The sequence below is a fragment of the Petaurus breviceps genome, unplaced genomic scaffold (assembly GCF_028583685.1).
Source record: "Petaurus breviceps papuanus isolate PSGF00001 unplaced genomic scaffold, PetGlider_PUasm1.0 140, whole genome shotgun sequence".
Lineage (NCBI taxonomy): Eukaryota > Metazoa > Chordata > Mammalia > Diprotodontia > Petauridae > Petaurus > Petaurus breviceps.
This window is the reverse complement of record NW_027185698.1, coordinates 45,819,470-45,841,184: the sequence shown is the minus strand read 5'-3', so window position 1 is coordinate 45,841,184 and position 21,715 is coordinate 45,819,470.

Here is a 21,715-nt window from a genome sequence, read left to right as displayed (position 1 = left end):
GATTAATCAATCAATCATTAATAGACATTTATTAAGTGATTAGTATGGGCTAAACTCTGGATATATAAAGAAAAATCAAAAACAATTCCCTCCCTTAAGTAGCTTACATTATAATGGAGAAGAATGAACATGTATTAATAGGTAGAATATATTCTTGATATATTCAAATATATTGAATATATCTTGCTATATTTAGAATATATTCTTGATATATGAGCTGAGAGAAAGGAACTTCACAGCAGATACCTATTAAGTTGTTGAAGAATTGCCATTTAAGCTGATAGAGAGAACATACTTGCCTGCAATGTATATTTTTATTCAAGTGTTTCTTTGTCTGGGTGAGCTCCATGTTTCAGTCTCCAAGTGCTAAAGAACTGACATGGGGTTGAAGCTAGATCACATGTCCTTATTTGTCCAAATGTTTCTGTATGCTGTCTGCTAAGGTCCTCCTCTGATGCCTTCCAACAGGGTACATGACATTGTTGACTCTTGAAAGTTCTCCCAGTGTTTTTTTATGGTGGGAGAGAAGTGAAAACTAAGGGGGTACCCACCATTTGGCAAGTTGCTGAACAAATTATGGTACAGAAATGGAATGCTATTGTCCCATAAGAAATTATGAAGAGGAAACCCAGAAAGATTTGTGTGGACTAATGTGGAAAGAAGGAAGCAGAACCAGGGGAACAATGTGTACTATAACATCAAGACAGTAAAAAAAAATTTTAAGACTTTTATAAACCAGTGAGGAGAGAACAAGGAGGATAATTTCCTCAATAAGAACCATGTTATTACAATTTTGAAAGACACTAATGACTAACCATGATTCTAAAGACTGGTGATAAGGCAGACTGACAAAGAGGTCACGCGCTCAGGGGGAAGAAAACAGACATACATTTTTGGACACGACCAACTTTGTTTTCCTTTCCTAAAAGAGTTTTCTTTTTTCTTTTGATATGAGGGAGGCAAGGTAGGAGGAAGAGAAAATAAATGCTTAACTTAAAATTAAATTTTAAAAATTAAATTAAAAAGAAAGTTTTAAGTTGTGGTATATGATTGTAATGGAATACTATTATGTTATAAGAAATGATGAGCTGGCTGATTTAAGAAAACTCTGAATTTCAGACTTACATGAACTGATGCAAAGTGAAGTGAGTAGAATCAGGAGAACATTATATAGTAACAGCAATATTGTACAATGATCACCTGTGAATGACTTAGCTATTCTCAGCAATACAATGATCCAAAAAACTGATGAAGTCTGAATACAGACTGAAGGCACACAATTTTCCCTTTTGTGTGTGTTTTTTTCTTTAGGTCTGTGTCTCCTTTCACAACATGACTAATATGGAAATTTTTGCATGATTGTACATGTATAACATATCAAATTGCTTGCTGTCTCAGGTAGGGGAGGAGGGGAAGGAGAAAATTTGAAACTTAAATTTTTTAAAAAGTTTAAAAATTGTCTTCACTTGTAATTGGAAAAAAACAAAATATTTTAAATAAGTTCTGGTAGAGAAATAAAGCCCTAGACTTTACAAATTTGGAAGGTTTGGGGTCCAGGCACCAAGGGTAGAATATATATGTCATACTGACCAGCCTCATGGGTGCTGAGAGGCTTGTTATCTATAGGTTGTCCACATCCTGAATACATGAAAATACTCAGCCATTGCAGCTCATGAAGACTTGTCTAGGAGATCACATGGTCAAAGTCTTTACTCTTTACAGAGAAGGAAGAAAGAAAGGAAATGACTTGCCTATAGTCACACAACTCACCAGAAGCCTCACTCTGCCATCAATAAGCTCCCCTTCATCTTGGATCTCTTTTTTTCCCACAACTTTTCCATTTCCTTATGTTCCCAGAGACCTGACTCTTTTAAGAGGATGCTTTATCTCTGGCTACATTTTCTAGTTCTGGTTGCTTCTTCTCTCCTCCCCTCTGACATATTTTTGCTCCTAACTTCTACAGACAGATCCTCCCTCTTCCATCATTACTCAGGAAGCTCTCCTCCTTGGAAGCTGACTACCTTGTCTCTACCCTTCAGACAGAGATCCTTGTGAAGATCATATCACTCTCCCTTCTTGCTTAATACCTGCTTCACAGTTTTTCTCTTCAACCTAATTCTTTCTCTTCTACTGGAGGATGCAATATACACATTGATGCCTCTTCAAGCACCCTGGCTTTCCAAGATATAAACCTCTATTCTTATGGCCTAAGATTTCATTTCACTTCAGCCATACAGAAGATAGATCATTCTTTAATTTTCACTGTCACCTATAACTGTTCCACTTCCATGATTTTGAATCCAGAAATCTTTCTCTTTGATCATAGTTCTAAGTCTTCCTTCTCTCTCTCTACCACTTCCAAAACCATTTCTTCATCTTCACTACAGTCCCCAGTTCTTCTATCCTTCCCTGTTTGCTAAGTCCACCATCCCTGCTCTGGCCTCACTTTTCTCCCTTTACCACTCTGACAGTGTAATTAATCAAGTCAACTATAAATGTATCTTTCAATCCTTCATCCCCTTGTTCTTGAACCATTCATATTCTGCTAATACCCAACACTGGATCACCTCCCCTGTCCAAAATTTACCCTCATTCTCCCATGCTATTGCATAATGCCAAAGGGAGTCACAAAACCCTGCTGACTAGTTTCAATTCAAATTATTTAATTTTTTTCGATGAATAAAAATCTATCGTCTCTCCCTCCCACCTCCACCTCCTCCCTCCACTGGGGGGAAAACCTCTTTTAACACATATGCTTAGTCAAGAAAAATAAATACATTCATTATGTCAAAAAAAAGTCTCATTCTTTATCCTGAGGCCCTCATCTCTCTGTCAGAAGGTGAGTAGCAGGTTTCACCATTAGTCCTCTCAAATTGTGGTTGGTCATTGTGTTGACTAGAGTTCTTAAATTATTCAAAGTTTTCTGCCCTTACAGTATTGTCATTGCATAAAGTGTTCTTGTTCTGCTCACTTCACTCTGCATCAGTTCATACAATTCTTTCCAGGTTTCTCTGAAACTGTCTCCTTCCTCTTTTCTTACAGTCCACTAATCTTCCATTATATTCATATACCATAATTTGTTCAACTGTTCCCAAGTTGATGGTCACCCCCTTAGATTACAGTCCTTTGTCACCTGTTACCTAGTATTAATTGGACTCTCACAACTGCCTTCACCATCCTGATTGCATCTCTTTTCAAGATCTTCAGCTTGTCAATGTCATTTCTAAAATGTGCCTCCCCAGGGGTGGCCAGGTAGCACAGTGAATAAGAGCACTAGCCCCAGAGACAGGATGACCTTGGATCGAATCTGGGCCCAGACACTTAACACCCACCCAGAAACACCTGGCCGTGTAACCTTGAGCAAGTTACTTAACCCCAATTGCTTAGGGGTGGCCAGGTGGCTCAGGGTGTAAGATCACCAGCCCCAGAGTTGGGATAATCTGGGATCTAATCCCAGCTCTGATACTTAGTACCACACCCAGAAATAACTGGCCGTGTAACCTTGAGCAAGTTACTTAACCACAATTGCTTTAAAAAATAAAATAAAATAAAATGTGCCTCCCCAAACTGAATACAATGCTCCAGATGTGGTCTGACCAGGGAAACATAGAGAGAACTAAACTGCCCTCTCCCTTCTTCAAACATGGTTTCTCTAGTAATGCAGCCTAAGGTCCCATTAGCTAGTCCAACACATTATCAAAACTGAGGAGCTTGAAAATCCTAATATTAAACTTCAGAAGTAGTAGTTGTTGATTCCTATGAGTGAAGTACATTGTTACATTGTTTCAAAGACTCATGGAAAAAATTTTTCAAGGTAGAATTGCTGATTTATATTGGATAGTTTGTATTCAACCAAACCCCTTGGGTATTTTTCTGTTGTACTGCTATCAAATTAGAACTCAGTCAACTTGAGATTTTTTAACTCAAATGTAGGACTTTACATTCTTATCTATTAAATTTCAGCTCATTTCATCCAATATTCTAGCTTATTGAGATATTTTTGTATTGTTCTTCTGTTGACTCATATATTAGATAATCCATACCCACCCCCAGTTTCATGTCCTTTGCAAATTTCATAATCACATCATCTATGCATTCACCCAAATGATTGAAAAAATGTCAAAGAGTACAGAGTCAAGGATAGATCCCTGAGGTCCTTAAATAAATATACTTTGACAAGATAAGCCTCAAGCTTAGTGTGTGGGCAATAGGGAGCAACTGTAGTCTTATTTTTGTTTTCTTTTTATTTTGCAGAAGATTTATGTAGTCAGACATATTAGGAAAAATTTTCTGGAAATTGTTTTTAAAATGAATTGGATAAAGGAGAAAAAAGAGGTGGGGAACTAGATGGAAAATACAGTAATCTGCATGAGAGATGATGTAGGGAAGAACTAGGATGGTAACCATGATCATGAGAAGGAAGAGGAAATGGTGGGCATGAGGCATATTTAGGTAGTATAATGGTAAGCGTTTGACCATGCGGATTTGGGGAGAGGAAAAGTCAGCACTAAATCTACTTGACTAGGAGGAAGGAGGTGCTACCAACAGAAATAGAGAAATTGGGAAAATATGCAGGTTTGGTGAGATATCAAGTTCAATGCTTGACATGTTGATACTGGGGCAATGGCAAGATATCCACATGGTGGTGGCTAGTAGGTGGTTAAATATGCATTCCAAGCCTCTTTTTCCTCACCTGAAAAATGGAAATAATAATAATTGCACTCCCAGGGCCATCGGGAGGAATGTGCTGAAGTAGAATAGACAGAAGCATGAAACCTCTTCAAATAATGTGGGCTACAGTAGAGCTTTCCCTCTATTTTTTTTATTTACTAAAGCTCTATTTACTAGAGCTTTCCCTCTATTGACTATCTCCCATTTATCCTGCACATATTTTGTTTGTACATAATTGTTGGCATGTTGTCTCCTCCTTCAGACTGTGAGCTCCCTGTAAGCCGGGACTATATATTTTTTTTGCCTTTTTTGTACCTCCAAAGCTTAGTATATTGCTTGGAACATAGCAGGTGCTTAAAAAAAATTAGTGGCTTAAGCTTAAAAGCTTACAACTTGACTTGAGCTCTCCCAGGTTATACTGTTCTTTGGATTCCATGGAAATGGGTTCATCTGGCTCATGGGTTTGCAACAAGTAGAATCAATCAATCAAAAAACATTTATTGCATACTCATTATGTGCCAGTCATTACACTAAATTCTGGGAATACGAAGAAAGGCAAAAATATTTCCTGCTCCTCAAGACACTTAAAAGATGCTTACCTTCTTTGGAATAACCAAAGATTCTAAGAGCATTCCAGGGATGGAGAGAAGATCATAAAATACATGGGAAGAAGAGATGGAGTGATGTGTGTGAGGAACAGTCAATAGGACAGTGTGGCTGATTCAAGGACTGAGTGGAGGGAAGTAAAGTTTAAGGAAGTAGAAAGGGTCCTCCATATCCTTTGGTGTGACCCCAAATATTTTGTTCTTATCCCTTTTGAATTCTAGGTCCCATGGAGCTATTCTGAAGTATATGTCATAAAAAGTGGAATTTCCTCCTGGCTCTTCTCTTGTGTAAACACAAAATAATTGGGATTTTTGTATTAGAACTACAACTTCTCCAGGAAAAAAAAAGAGCATTTGTACATAGGTTTATTTGTTCTGTTTATTCTTTAGCTACAATGTCCCCCAAATGATGGATATGTATCACAGTCCCATGCAAGGTAACTATGCTTGCTTTCTGGGAGAAATATGGGCACACTCTATCAGGATGAGAGTTAACAAAATGCACTATTGGCAATGTGGAGATATCCCAAGGCTTAGGAAACTAATTATTCAGAACAACTTGGGGAAAGTCTTGTGGACCATTCTGATGTGGGCAGTAGAGGAGAAAGAAATCAATTGAGTGTCATGATCTCCCTCTTCCTTTTCCTTCAGTCCAAGGGAGGTGACCCTGAATTTTCAAAAGCAGAGTCCAAACTCTGCCATGTCCCACTGAGGTAGAAAGACTTCAAGGAAGCTCACAGCACCAAAATATATATCCAACATGCAAAGACCAGACTTGTAAGGGAAAGAGGTTCCCAATCAAATGGATAGCCACTAGGGTATAAACATGAAGACTATTTACTAAGACATGGAGGGGCTTTGAACCCCAAAGACGAAGGGTGGGTCTGCCTGGATTAAACCACAGGTCCTTGTGGTATTGAAGTATTGATCAAAACAGTAATTGGTACTGGGCCTTCCCATCTTTGCTGCACTCTTTGCCACCCGCCAAGTCTACATAGACCTTTAGAGTGTCGATTCCGCATGACTAACTAATTGATTGCTTCAGCTGGGGTTAATTAATTAATTAGTAGCAGGGCTGCATTAAAGATCGGGTGGCATTCAGAGCTTTCATTAATGGATGTGATCGTCAAGAGCTTTATTAGTACATAAAATGAGTGTTTAAAATCCACATGGCAACTAATATGCTCTTGAGGTTTTCATTAAACAAACCTATAAAATTACTTGCCTCATTATGTATTTGGGTTAGTCCCTTCGCATTGTACGGTATCTCCTCACCTTCTTCCTTTGCCAGCTGGTTTTAAGTGCCTATTTGAAATCAATTTCTCTAATAATGGGTTTAATGAGCTCATCAATTAAGCCTGCCATAATGGAATGTAACTGTGTGGTTTCAGTTATCAGTTAAACTCTGGAACTAATTTCCTGGCTTCATCTATCAAAAATGATTGGCTAATATTGTTTAGCTCCTGCTGCAGGACGATAGGGAGACCCCCGGCCCTTCTCTCAGAGTGGCCGGAGGCCTGGGTGTCTCCTTGGGAGGGAACAGGAGGAGGGGAGAGGGGGAGGAAGGAAAGGAAGAACAATGAAGAGAAGGATCTGGCCCCTACCTGGCCCCCCAAGAGCCATGGGCCTGGGCAGCTGCAACGGCATGGTAATTAGTAATAATGGATTACATTCTCCCACCTATTAGATAAGAGGGTTCCACATGGAGAATCCCATTACGAGTTTCTTACCCCCCTTCTCTCTCTCTCTCTCTCTCTCTCTCTCTCTCTCTCTCTCTCTCTCTCTCTCTCTCTCTGTTACTTTCTCCTTTCCCTCCTTTTTCCCTCCTTTTACTCTCTTCTACCTGTTTTTACCTCTCTTCTCTCTCTCTTTCCATCTCTTTTGGCTATTTTTCTCTTTTTTTCCCCCTCTCCCTCTTTATAACTCCCTTTACCACTATCTCTTTTTCCCTCTGGTTTTCTCCTCACTTTGTCCCTCTTCCTCTCTCCCCATCATTTCTCTATCTTTTACTTTCCTTCTATTCCTCCCCAACTTCCTCTTTCTCCTTTCCCAATCTCTCTCTTTTTCACTCTTTCTGCTTTATCTCTTCCCTTCCTCTCTCATTTATATCTCTCCTTATCTCCTTTCCCTCTTTCCTCTATTCCTCTCCCCTAGTCTTTCTCTTTTCTTCTTTCCCTCCCACATCTCTCTCTTTCGGTTACACACACACACACACACACACACTTCTAACAACAGCATAAAGCCAACATGGATGGACAGAAATGTGGAAATAATAAGCTTACATCACAGTAGTTGTCACAGATGGTGGTTGATCAGAGCATAAACCAGACTACCTGAAGGGACTGATTCATACACATTCCATTTTCCTCAGGGAAAAAAAAGGAAAACCCTTTGTGGACCAATACTACACCTGGCAGCCAGTAATAGAGAGTGGTCTAGTATCCTGGATCTATGTGTAGGAGAGAAAGTCTGGGGCTTCTTGGAACATACTTTAAAAGGAAGCAATGTGGAAGAGTGGAGGTCCTGCTTCTGGTGTCAGAGGATCTGGATTCATATCCCACCACTAATGCTTACTACCTGTGTGACTATGAGTAAGTCATTTAATGTCCCTGGTCCTCAATTTCCTCATCTTTAAAATGAGGGGGTTAGACGAGATGGTCCCTTCTTAGATATTCCTTCTGATACTACATCTAGGACCCTATGACCACCTCCAACAGGATGGACTTACATTAAACAAAGTAAATGTATATAAAATAAAATTGAAATGATAAAATACAATTTAAAATAAATCCAATATGTATTAAAAGTTGAATCAGAGTATGTTTAAGAGTTATGATGGGAAAGCCCTGGCAGTATACTAAATTTGGATTTATTGAGATTGGTATTATCGTTAATGACAACAATGTACATTTCTACAGCATTTTAAGATTTGTAAAGAGCTTTCTCCACAGTAGACCTATGAAGAAGGGAAAAGATCCCATTTCTATCCATGAAGCTTCTGTGGGGGAAAGCAAATGGTTATAACTTTTCCATAGTCTGATGAATTCTCTTGACTTATTTGCAAGGCTGATTAGCCAGCTCTGATTACCTGCTCCAATGGAAAGTGAAGTGACAGCATCAATGGAACGAAACAGTGAATAACCAAATAATGATTTCATTTTGACTTTAGGATTTTACTCAGTACAAATCTTTCCCAGAATGTTCACCTTATTCATCTGGGTCATTGGTCAAGATTTTTTTTATGCATTCATTCTGTTTGTTTGTTTATTTTTAGTCTTCAACATTCACTTTTATAAGATTTTGAGTTCTAAATTTCCCCCCTCTCTCCTCTTCCCCTTCCCCAAGACAGCATGAGATCTGATATAAGCTATACATGTACATATAGGCTATACATATTAAACATTTCTACAATAGTCATGTTGTGAAAGAAGAATCAGAACAAAAGGAGAAAACCATGAGAAAGAAAAAAGCAAAGAGAAAATAATATGCTTCAGTCTGCATTCAGACTCCATAGTTCTTTCTCTGGATATGGATAGCATTTTCCATCATAAGTCTTTTGGAATTGTCTTAGATCATTGCATTGCTGAGAAGGACTAAGTCTATCAAAGTTGATAATTACACAATGTTGTTGTTATTGTGTACAATGTTTTCCTGGTTCTGTTCACTTCATTCAGCATCTGTTCATGCAAATCTTTACAGGTTTTTCTGAAATCCTCCTGCTCATCATTTCTTACAGCACAATAATACTCCATCACAACCATATGCCACAACTTGCTCAGTCATTCCCCAGTTGATGGGCATCTCTTCCTTTTCCAATTCTTTGGCACAACAAAAAGAGCTACTATAAATATTTTTGTACATGTGGGTCCTTTTCCCTTTCTTTTTGGGATACAGACCTGCGAGTGGTATTGCTAGATCAAAGGGTATGCACAGTTTTATAGCCCTTTGTACATAGTTCCAAATTGCTCTCCAAAATGGTTGGATCAGTTCACAAATCCACCATATTCTAGAGGCATCATGGAATGGAAAGAGAGCTGAATTTGGAGTCAGGAAAGACCCAGCTTCCAGTCCTACCTCTGCTACTTACCAGTTGTGTCATGGAGATCGGTTTTTCTCATCTGTAAAATGGGGACAGAAATGCCTGTAATATCTCAAGGTTATTATAAGAAATTAATGAGATCACACATGTAAGAATTAATGAGATCACTTCATAATACTTAGCATGTTATAGCAATGTTGCCTATTATTAGTATTCTAAAACCAGTGGGTGACCAAGTGGGGACCTGGACAGTGAGGTTAGACTTAATATGGAACAAAAAATGTGTAGTAAAAGACTCATAAAATTAGATGAGCAACAGTGCATGGACATGGAAAAACCCCAGAGCTAGAATCCAGGGGACCAGGGTTCTTATCCTGAGTCTGCTATAGGAGCTTGGCAAAGCTTCTTCCTTCTCTTCTCTGAATCCTTAGCTTCCCTTGTAAGATGAGGGGGTTATAGTCAATTACTTTAAGGGCCCTGGCATCTTATGACTATATCTGTCCAAGACACATAATTGATATAATACTATATGGACATTTTTAAACTTACGTGAATGCCAATGAGCAGCTAGTCTCAACCAAATTGTGCAGTTAATAAAATTTGCCTTCAGGGTTCCTAGATCCCCTTTCTAAGTGCCTTGGGAGTTTCTTTTTTTAACCAATGGTCAAGCAGCTCTTTGAACTTTTGGGCTCCCCTTCCTCCCACCCAAACTTTCTCTCAGATCTCTCCTGAAAACAGAGGTGTCAGTGACTGAGAACAATTTAGAGTGGACCTGCCTGAAGGAATTTGTAGGGAGTTTAGGGGACAAAACTCTGTAGAATTCTAAGCCTCAGCAAAATAATGGGAAAAGGGAATGTTTGGGCAGAGGAGTCTCCTTTCTCAACTAGAAATATTCATTCATTCATTCATTCAACACGCACCAGAACAATAGTTAATTTTTATAAACCACTATATTATTTAGAAGGCATTTCTCTCACAACAGCTTTGTGGTAGTATAAGTCTCATTCCCTTTTTTGTTATTTGTATCTTTGTATCTTAACCCTCAGTGCAGGGCCTAGCTAGACCACAGGAAGTGCTTAACAAATGCCTGTTGATGATGAGAAATGAAATGGCTTTCCATTGAGAGGTTAAATATGTGGAATGAATAACCAAGATTAAAAGTGGATCCTAGATCTTCATGACCTGACTTTCCATCCTGCAGTCTGGTCATGTGTATTGTATGTATGTTCCCAGGAGGGATGTCATCAGGGTTAGAAATCCCACAAGGAAGGCCTGTCATGCATGAGGAAGAGGGACCTTGAGGACAAAACAAGCAGCACATGAGAAGTGGCAGAGAGGCAGATTTGTGCCAGGGTAGGTGGCTCCGTGAATAGAGCTCTGGGCCTGGAGTCAGGAAGACTGGAGCTCAAATCTGGCCTCAGACCCTGGGCAAGTCACTTAATGTTATTTGCCTCAGTTTCCTCATCTGCAAAATGAGCTGGATAAGGAAATGGCAAACCACTCCAGTATCTCTGCCAAGAAAACCCCACGGATAGCCTTGGAGTGCTATGGTCCATGGGGACCACGAAGTGCTACGCTCCACAGGGTCACAAAGAGTCAGATATGACTGAACAACAGTGGAAAGGGCAGAAAATCTAGATTCAGAAGACCTGGTTTTGAATTCCGGCTCTGTCACTTATTAGCCATGTGACCTTATGTGAGGCATTTCCCTTCCCTGGACTTCAATTTCCCCATCTGTAAAATGAGTTGGTTTGGATTAGAATAACTTTTAGTTTCCTTTCAGGTCTGAAACTATGATCCTACATAAATCTTATCTCTTTTGTTTCTGTTAAATACTAAATGTTTTGGGACACAAAAATTCAAAGTGTTTCATTTCTATCTGGATGGGACAAATTTGATCATGTTTCGTTAGCTCCGCTGTCTAAAGAGGATAAAATTAGATATATCTGGATAAATTAGGACTTTATTGCTTTATATTATTTGTACAAAGAATTGATATCATAGAATTTCAGAGCCTTTCATTGAATCTGTAGAAGAATTATAAGGGACTTCAGGGACCCTTTAAACTAATGACTTCATTCTATAGAGGGAAAAAATAGAGACTGTAAGTGGGGAAGTGACTTGCCCAAGGACACACAGCCAGCTAATGGCAAAGTCAGACCTGGGCTTAAACCCAGGTCTAACAATAATAAAACTGTAATAATTCAGTTGGTTCATGATGTTTTGCATCTGCATTCTCTCTGCAGCAATACAAGTCCCAACCCCTCCTTCCCCCTTCATCCTATGTGATTCTATTCCATGTCTTTCCATAAATCTTCCATGTAGCTTATCTACTCAACTTCCTGGAGATCTTCCTCTTTATGTTTTTACTATTTAATGGCTACTAGCGTCCCTCTCTCATTGCCCATCTGTTATTCATTCCTTGGGTCTGCTGCATGACTGATCCTCCTCATTTTCCAGACATGTATACCAGTCACTCAATAAACATTTATTAAGTGCCTACTATGTGCCGGTCATTGAGATACAAAACCTTGGCCGGGAGCATCCTTCCTGCTCCTTCCACCAACCTTCCAATGGCCTTTGAGGTCACAGTAACAAGAATGACCACTCCCATATTTGTAGTTTGGTGATTCAGAGATCATCATTAGAATGTTGAACTCAAGGTGATGAATTTTTTACCCAGAGAAGCTCATGAGGGGTATCAATGTATTGATAACCCTCACGGAGGGGGTTATGATGCATGTCAACAGAGAAAATCCTTGAATCAAGACTATCATGAATCTTTTCAAGTATCAGAAGTATTTATAGATAACAGTGCCTTCATTTCATAGCAACCCTCACAGGCAGCCAGTGCAAATATCTCTGCTTTACAAATCCAGAAACTGAGGCTCAGAAAGAGGAAACTGCTTGCCCAAGATCACAGGACTAATAAGTGTCAGAGCCATGTTTTGAACCTAAGACACCTGACTCCCCTTTGGGGACTCTTCCCAATACTACTTGCTCATGAGCTAAGTAATTGAATTTTTGACTGTTAAGACTAATCAATTCGAATCCTTTACAGGTATAACCATGTTAAACAAGAAAATTGATTGAACTTAAGTTTTTGAAAAGGTTGAACATAAATTTGTTGGCATTGATTCTAATGGGAAATATTCTATTGTTCTCAAAATCATTTAACTGTTAATGTCAATAGTGGGGGCAAGAGAGTATGACGGAGAAAGTGGTTGAGTTTATTGGCTCATGTGTTACCCTTAATCAGAGATCGAAAAGATGCTTTCTTTGGGGAAATGCAGCATTTATTATTTCTGTGGCATTTGGGGGCCTCCCCCATGTAAAATACAATGGATAGGGGAAGGAGGAAGGAGTTGAATATATTGAAATCCTGTGAATTTGTCCCATGCCCACAGAATGGCACAATTCTTATAGGAAATGGTAAAGAAGTGGTGATCTATAAATTTTGCAGGAGGATGCATGGTATGTGAAGATGAGTGCAGGATCAGAAGTCAGGAGACCAGGTTTTCTTGCTAGTTATATGAACTTGGTTGTGTCCTTTCCCCTTTCTGATCCTCAGTGTCCTTTAGTGTAAAATGGGACTAATAACATTAACATTCTCTACGTGGGAATTCAGAGTTTGAGGACATTAATACCTAGCACATAGTAGGTGGTAAACAAATGCTTGTCGAAGAACAGATGCCCATTGAATGGAGAATGATTAAACAAATTGTTACATCATTGTGATCAAATAGTATTAATATGGAGAATATAGAAGGTCATGGGAAGACTTCTATGAACTGATGCCTGGTGAAGAAAGCAGAACCGGGAAAAACCACGTGTGGTGCAAATAAGAAAGATCAACAAAGAAATAAGAACAGCATGCAATATAGTTATAATGACCAATTTGGCTCCAAATAAAAATAATAAATATCCACCTCCCTCTTTTTTTCCTACGGGCTTGTAACATTGCACATACTGTCAGACTTGGTTGAGGCATTGATTGTGCCACTAACTTTTTAGATGAACCACTATAGCCAAGGAGAAACAAAGAGTCTAGTAATATGGGTTTCTGGGGGATGTAGTTCTGGAGAAACAATGTTTACTTCTCACCCTGAGTGGTACTGAAACTATTGGGTTTCTGGGGGATGTAGTTCTGGAGAAACAATGTTTACTTCTCACCCTGAGTGGTACTGAAACTATCTGGAGTCCTGAGCCCTCAGGAGTGTGAATGATGGGGCAGATTTCATCCAAATCAAGAGTTTTTAGAGTGATAATTGAGTCAGTGACCAGAAGGGTTGATTCCTTGGCAGCAGCAGGGGCAGTGATAAGTCACTCATTGAGCAAGCCAGGAGCTAGAATGGCCACTAGAACAGGACACAAGAGACTGAGGAGTTATATATATTCTGAAGCACGGCAGCCTATGGGCCTTCAGCAAAGGTATAGAAGAGCTGTCTGCATGGAGGGAAACTGCATCTGCTTCCACCTTCAGAGGTCATAATGGAATGGTGGATGCTAGACTTCCATTTTGAAAAATAAGTACCTATAAAGTATGGCATCCTCTCTCTTCTCTAACACTCTTTGAGTGATCAGGGCAAAAACTGATTTCAAAGATTATTCTCTTCTCTAAAGTTACATTTCTAATTTCTGTTTAAATAGTTTGGATTTCTTTTTCCAGAAAGATGAAACTGATCAATTTGATTTCAGTTCATCGGTATGTTGCCTTTTTTGTGAACAGTGGGACTATAACAGAGATGAACAGTGTATGGGTATTGATATATAGAGATCCAGAAAAGACCAGTGTATGGGACCTGATCCCCCAAAGTGGCAGGCTTTCTCTTGGTGGAAGGCTGAGCCAAATCAAGAAGACTTTTTTGCTTATTAGTTTAAAAAAACTTTCCCAAAGGCAAAACTAAATTAGATCTGTGGTTTTCCTTCTGCTTCCCTGGTTCTGCTCACTTCACTCTGTGTCAGTTCATACAAGTCTTTCCAGGTTTTTCTGAAACAGTCCTTTTCACCGTTTCTTCTGGCACAACAGTACACTATTCGATTCAAATATCATAATTTGTCCATCCATTCCCCTAAGATCCTTTCTAACACTAACAGTTCATGTTCTATCCCTTCCAGCTCAGATATCCTATATTTTTATAAACTTAGCAAAGTTCAAGATAAATAAGAAATGAGTCTTAGGGCCTTGAAAAACTCTCTAATATGGTTTGGCTGTTAGGAACAGCAGGTTCAGTGGAACCTGCCCACTGTCACTCTAAAAAACCCATTAGAGATGCAGCCCTTAGCTGTGACTACTTGTCCCTACAACCAAGCCTGTGACCTTTATACATTTCCTCACTAAAGAAGTCCTGGGCCCTCCTCCTGAAGGAAGAGTCAGTCCAGATCTCAGGGCACAGAAGAAGATGGGGTGAGGACACCATGTCAGAAGATAATGCTGTTTAAAAAGCTTTGTAACTAGTCAAAAGAAATAGCAAACCATAGCAACCATATGAATGAGTGCTCCAAATCAAAATTAATAAGAGAAATGCACATCAAAAAAGCTTTGAGGTTTTACTTCACTACTCCAAAATTGACAGAGATCACAAAATATGGAAATGGTATTGGAGGTGTTTTGGAAAGGTGAATATGCATTGTTTGTGGAGCTGCTAACTGGTCCAACCATTCTGGAAAGTAATTTGGAATTATGTAAAGAGAATGAAAATAAGTTCTTATCCTTTGATACAAATATTTCATTGCAAAACATATAGATGAGGGGTTTTTAGGTGGCACAGTGAATAGAGTACCAGCCCTGGAGTCAGGAGGACCCGAGTTCAAATCTGGCCTCAGACACTTAACACTTACTAGCTGTGTGACCTTGGGCAAGTCACTTAACCCCAATTGCCCTGCCTTTCCTCCCTCCAAAAAATAAAAACAAAAACAAAAAAACCAACATGTAGACCAAAAAGGCCAATGGCAAAAATAAAGTCCCCATAAGCAAAAATATTTATGATGGCATTTTCTTTTCTTTTGCAGCAAAAAAAACTAGAAAAAAGTGGATGCCCAGCAACTGGGGAATAGCTAAACAAATTTTGGTATATGAATTTAATGGAATACTACAATGCTGTATACATGATGAATATAATAGAGAAATATAGAAAGATTTACATAAACTCATGCAAACCAAGTTAAACAGAACTGGGAAAACATATGCACAATGTCCACAGCAATGTCATTGAAAAGAACAGTACCAAAAACAACAACAAAATTGTAATAAGTTATAATGATCAAGTTTGATCCCAAAGAAGAAATATGAGAAAGGAATAGTTCACACTTATTGGCATAAGTAGTGAGACAGTGGGTATGGAATATTGTCTGTAACATCAGGCTTTTTTATGTGGTTATTAGTAGCTGAGTTTTTCCTTTCTTTTTATTAAAGGAGATGAATCTCTTGGAGGAAAAGGGGAAAAGGATATTTAGGTAGATGATGTACAAACAAAGAGTTATGAATTAAAGACTGTTTTTTAAAAAGTTTTCTGACTAAGACTTTGTGTGTAGGCAAGACGGCCATAAGGATAAGGAGAGCTGATCCTTACTATAGGGAGCTGATCCAATGACTGAAGAAGATCAGGATAATAGGCAGCAATGGGATCCATCTAAAACATGCGGATCCTATAAGATCCAGAGTCTCATACATGTCATAACACTCTAATAGAATGTAAGCTCCATGAGGAGCTTGTTTCATTTCTGTATTCCCAGTGCATAGCACTGTGCCTTGAACATAGGAGGCACTAACTGCTTTTTTAGTGAATGCCTGATGACTTTGGGGAGAGAGAAGTTAATGCAAAAAGTGCTTATTGGTGAGGCTATCAAGAATGGACTTCATCAGAAGGTAGTGAGATATGAAACCCCAAAGAGCTTCAAATAGTGGTGGAATAAGCACTTGTCTAAGTTTTTTTTTCTTTTTGGAAGGCAGTTGGGGTTAAGTAACTTGCCCAAGGTCACGCAACTAGTAAATGTGTCAAGTGTCTGAGGATAGATTTGAACTCAGGTCCTTCTGACTTCAGGGCCGGTGCTCTATTCACTGTGCCACCTAGCCCGACACTTGTCTAAGATATTGTAGAGGTGACCTCTCCCATAGGATTCAGAGAGTCTAGGATTCTCTAAGTACCGTGTTCAGGTGCTATTCAATTTAGGAAGGACTTACATTGCTGGATGGAGTATATGTTCCAATAAGATCATATCCAATGGATCCATTCAAGTAGCCAAGTGTGAGGCCAAAACGGGACATGGTGAGAAAAGTGCTTAGCAGATCTTGAAGTGATATCCAATTTTGAATTATGACCAAGCAATAAACAACATTCAATAAGTAACTAGAATAGACCAATGGACTTGCAGTCAGGGACATGGGCATTCAAACTTTTTCTCAGACACTTCTGGGCAAGTCATATAATAGCCTCAGTTGACTCAACTGTAAAATGTGGATAAATATACCACTTAGCATGATAATCATACTTTCCTCATAGTGTCAGAGATTTTGAGCTGGAAAGGGATCTTTACAAATTAGGAAACTGAAGCTAGAGAGATTAAGTGAATTTCCCTGTGTCATAGAGCTAGTGAGGGTCAAATGAGAGAATTTTTGCAAAGAATTTTGCAAGCCTTAAAGTTTAGTTGTTATTATCACGCACTGGGAATATAGGTAAAAAGAATTAAACAGTCGCCAGTCTCAGGCAATTGCTTCCCTCTATCATTCCTGCCTCACTATTTTGACCCAGGCAAAAGTCCCAAGGACTTGTGATTTCCTCCAGGGTTTGGAGTCAGATTGTGTCTGTATCTGTGTGTCTGCATTCCCTTCCTGGATCCTCTACCTGTCTGAGCACACACAGGGACATATATGTGTGCACTTCAAGTGACTGGGTTTAGTGGGGGACGGCTGAGTGGGGAGGAGTGGATGAGGACACAGACAAAGTCTGCCTGAGGACGTCCACTCTCTGTGTGGCTCTTCACACCATCTGAATCCTGGAACAATGGGCGCGGGCTTCCCGGGGCCGGGAGAGCTGAAGCAGGTCAAGTATAATTTCTACAGCTTTTGTTTCCCGATCCCAGGGAGAGAGGGGGAAAAAATTGAGATAAAGAAGTGTTATTAAAATTGTGACATGCGGCTCGGGGAGTACGTTAAGGATAGAAGGGGCCGGGGCAGTCAGGAGAGAAATAATGAAATGCACAAATTCCTCGGACTGACAATTGGGAGACCGTGTAACTGCTTAGCCTGTTGGTCCAGGGCTATTTGTCATAATCAGCGGCACTTTTCTCATTAGCAAAAAGCCATTACCGAGGGACTTTATCAGCAGCTGCGAGTTATCGCGGGGCACACAGCAATCCTTGCGTGCAGCCGTGGAGTGCACACGGGTCCGAGAGCTTTAATAAGCCGCCCACTCCTTCTCCAAGTTCCCAGTCAGGTGTCAGTGCCCGTTCAATGAGAGCCAGTCGAGTGTGAGGTCTCTTAGGCTCCTCCCTGTGGTTAGAATGGGGTCCACTCTGCTTCTTCCCTGGGATGCCCCACTTCCTTGTAGACCCATCTCCAGGGTCAAGGCCAGCCCCTGAGCAGCCAGACAATGCAGTCTATCCCTTGAGTTTGAGATGGAAGGACACATAGAGTACAGCAGTAGAACTAGGAGGACCTGAGAGCGAAAATGTCAGAGCTAGAAGAGATTGGAACATGGGCCACCTTTCCCCCTTCCCTTGTCCTCCTCCTCACCTCATGAAAAAGCAGTGTAGAGTAGCGGAAGGAGAGATTTCCATCATGTCAAAAATGTATGGCCACCACATGTTCCTGACATAGCCATAATGGTATTTGCCCAATCCTATCAACTTTTCCTCCACAATAACTCCTGCATCCACCCTTCTTCACTCCCAGTGTAATCACCCTCATTCAAGCCCTCATCCCTTCTCACCTGGAAATTACAATAGCAGCCTTAGTGGTCTCACTGTTTCCTATCTATGCTTCCACAATCACCTTTCTAATGCATAGGACTAATGATGGTATTGTTCAGCAACCGTCAATGGTTCCCTATTGCTTGTCATTTAGGACTTTCAGCAGTTTGGTTCTAACCAATGTTTACAGTCTTATTTCAGTCCACTGGCCTTCACGATCTTTGTGCTTCAGCCAGACCGATCTATTAGCTATTTCCTGATCTCATGCTTTATTCTCATGATTCTGTACATTGGCACAGGCTATCACATATTATGAGGCCAAGCTCAGATGGTGTCTTCTCTAATTCCCCTGCCCACTTACCCAATGCTGAACATGAACTCTCTTCTTCCTTAATTTTTCTCAAAGTACCCTGTCTAAATCTTCCCTTTTCCCTTATCATACTTAACTTGGTAGCATTACATTTATGTCCATGTCATAGCCTTCTCCCTATGCCACCCCTAACCCCATTATACTGTAACCTCCTCGAAGACAGGGGCCATTTTACTTTATTTTTTCATTCCCATATCCCCAGTGCCCACCAGAAGGCCTTATGCAAAGCAATGTGTTTATTCAATTGAATTAAAAGGTTGTAAATAAAATTGTTCAAGGAATACTGCCCCCACCACAATAGACAGAATAATAGTCAAACTACTGAGAAGGAGAATCAGTCATAGAAAAATGAGGACAAGTAAACCCAGTGCTGTGATGGGAATTCCATGAGCTAACACTTCTATAATCCTTTGGCTGTCAATTTGGTCTGATCACTTTTCTCTGCTTTGATGGGACAGTTTATATCAGTGTGGTGTCCACCATATTTATACATCTTGACAAACTGAGAATTAGGGAGAACTTTTCCCATGACATTGTTACCCCACCTTTTTTGTCCAAATCAAGGTACTTTCCTTGGAGCCTGCCTATTTAGGGTGGAGTATCTGTGTTCCTAGGTCAGTAAGGAATCCCTCAGAAGAGGGGGGCTAGCATATATCTTCTATCTATGGGAAGTAGGAGGAGCATAGAGACTTAGTTGTAGCCATCCAAATTGGAAGTTGTTACCGAAGAAACCTAGCTCCAAGTTGACTGTGTTAAGTGGGCTTTTCTCTAAGAAAGTGCCTAAGTTATATTCCTGTATATACCACCTAGGAGGAAAAAACAAAGAATCCATCCAAGGCCTCACAGCATTGGATGCTTCAATTTTCAGTGTAGGTCATGTTGCCCACATTATCACCCACAGTTGAGACCATGTGAGGGATGTAAATGTTTGCATCTCTCAAAAGTCACCTCATCTCCTTTCCATCCAGCCAGTAGATGAGAAGAGTAAATGCCTGGATTGCCCTGGAAAGAGGGAAAATTATCCCATTTACAAACTGACTTGATGAGAATAAGCTTCTGACCTTACAGCAAATACCAAGCAGGATAATGATCATTAAAACAATTCCACGGTGCTGAAAGTGAGGTCACTGCCAGCGAATATGTGATGCTCAGACCATTATATGGCCCATTCTATTTGATAATAGCAGTGGCCTCCCACAGAACATAAGCATCATCATTATTACTTCTATAGTAAGGATCTATTTAGGATGTTTCAAGGTCCAGCAGGTGGAGGTTTGGATGAATAGCTTCTGGACAGAGCTCTACAGTTTCAAACAGCTCCCTCCCTGGAGCTCCTGAGAGTCTTTCATCCTAAACCAATAATCTGGGCACAAAGTTCCCACCTTGAGGCCAACACACCTGTTTCCCATGTGATAAAACACTCTTGGAGGCTGGAAACTAGCTGTAGCTCAAGTTTCTTATGAAGATGAGGTGGGGCAAGGTTAACCTCACAAGAATGCTATTGGGTCATCATATCATATCATGTCATATCACACCATATCATATCATGTCATGTCATGTCATGTGACATCATATCCTATTGTATAATATTATATCACATCGTATCATATATCATATGATACTATACAATATGATATGACATGACATAACATGATATAACATATAACACAACATATATCATATTGATGTCCTTTTTAAGGTGTAGAGGAAGGATGGGAGAGAGAGAGAATTTAGAACCAAAATTTTTTAATGAACGTTTAAAAATTTAAATTTAGTTGGGAAATATTTAACAAAATAAGAATATATTTTAACAATTTTTTAAAAAATCACTACACAAGAAAGTCTAATGGGAAAATGCTGCTCTTTGCAAAAACAAAAAAAACCCCTCAAACATGTTTGAGAAACCCAGTTCCTCAACATTTGTCTAATGGGTGTTTTCTATCCTGCCCCTTGGATCTACCTCCTCTTCAATCTGCCAGACTATACTGATAGGACATGCCCTTTTTGATACAAGCATGAGGGTGGAGAAATGGGGACTGAGGTAGGGTGGGGAATACACAATACAATCCTTTTCTTTGAATTCCTTGGGTTTAGGTAAACATGGTCTCACCTGTTCCAGGTTGCTTTTCCCAGGATCATGCTATGATCATGGTCTGAGAGAAAACCTACTATTAGCACACTCAGGGACGAAGGGCAGATGAGCTGTGGGGCAGAAAGGCAGCAGATATTACCAAAAGCCTGAGAGGAGAAAGAAAATTTTCTCCCATGCTGAGGCTGCCTTCAGGCAGAAGATACAAACAGAGGAAAGCCAGGCATATATACTGGTGTTCTCTATATTGGCTCATACACTGGAAATGCAAAATTGCTTTTTTTGTAGAGAAGACCTCTTTTGGAACAGAACAGTGCAGTTCTGGAGAATCTGGTCACATGAGTTGCTTTCCTTGCATGTCTGTGTTTGTGTTTACCTGTGGTGTTTGTGCCTCTGAAAAAGTCTGATGTGTTGAGCCATCCTCTGAACTTCCTTAGTTCATAGATGTAAAGAACACTAAGGGATCTAGAATAATGACTCTAGGTTACCAGGTTAACTAATTAGCATGTATTTATCAAGTACCTGCTTTGGGTCAGCACTATACTAGCTTTTGGACAAACAATTCCTACTCATAATGAACTTGCATCCAAATGGGAGACACAACAGTACATATAAAGAATATATGCAGGTCGGTGATTCACCAGATTCTTTCTGGAAGGCACTCATCATCCATTTCCTTCTTCAGGCTGAGTATTCTCCATACCTTCCCCAATGTTGTTTCTATTCTCCTATTCTCCACTGGTCCTCATGCAAGAATTTCCCCAAATTGTTCTCCTTCCCAAACTCTGGTTTGTGGATTTCTTGACACACAAAGTTACTCTACTTTTGGTTTTTTCCAACCTTTCTTTTTGAATAAGGTTCAACATTTCACTTCCATATTCCAGTTATCATCTCTACACAAATTACTCCCAAATCCATATATTCAGCCCTGATCTTTTAGCTTTAGTCCCACATTTCCAAGGGCCTAGTGGGTATCTTCACCTGGATGTCCCACCTGCACCTCAAACTCAACATATCTACAAATAAATTCT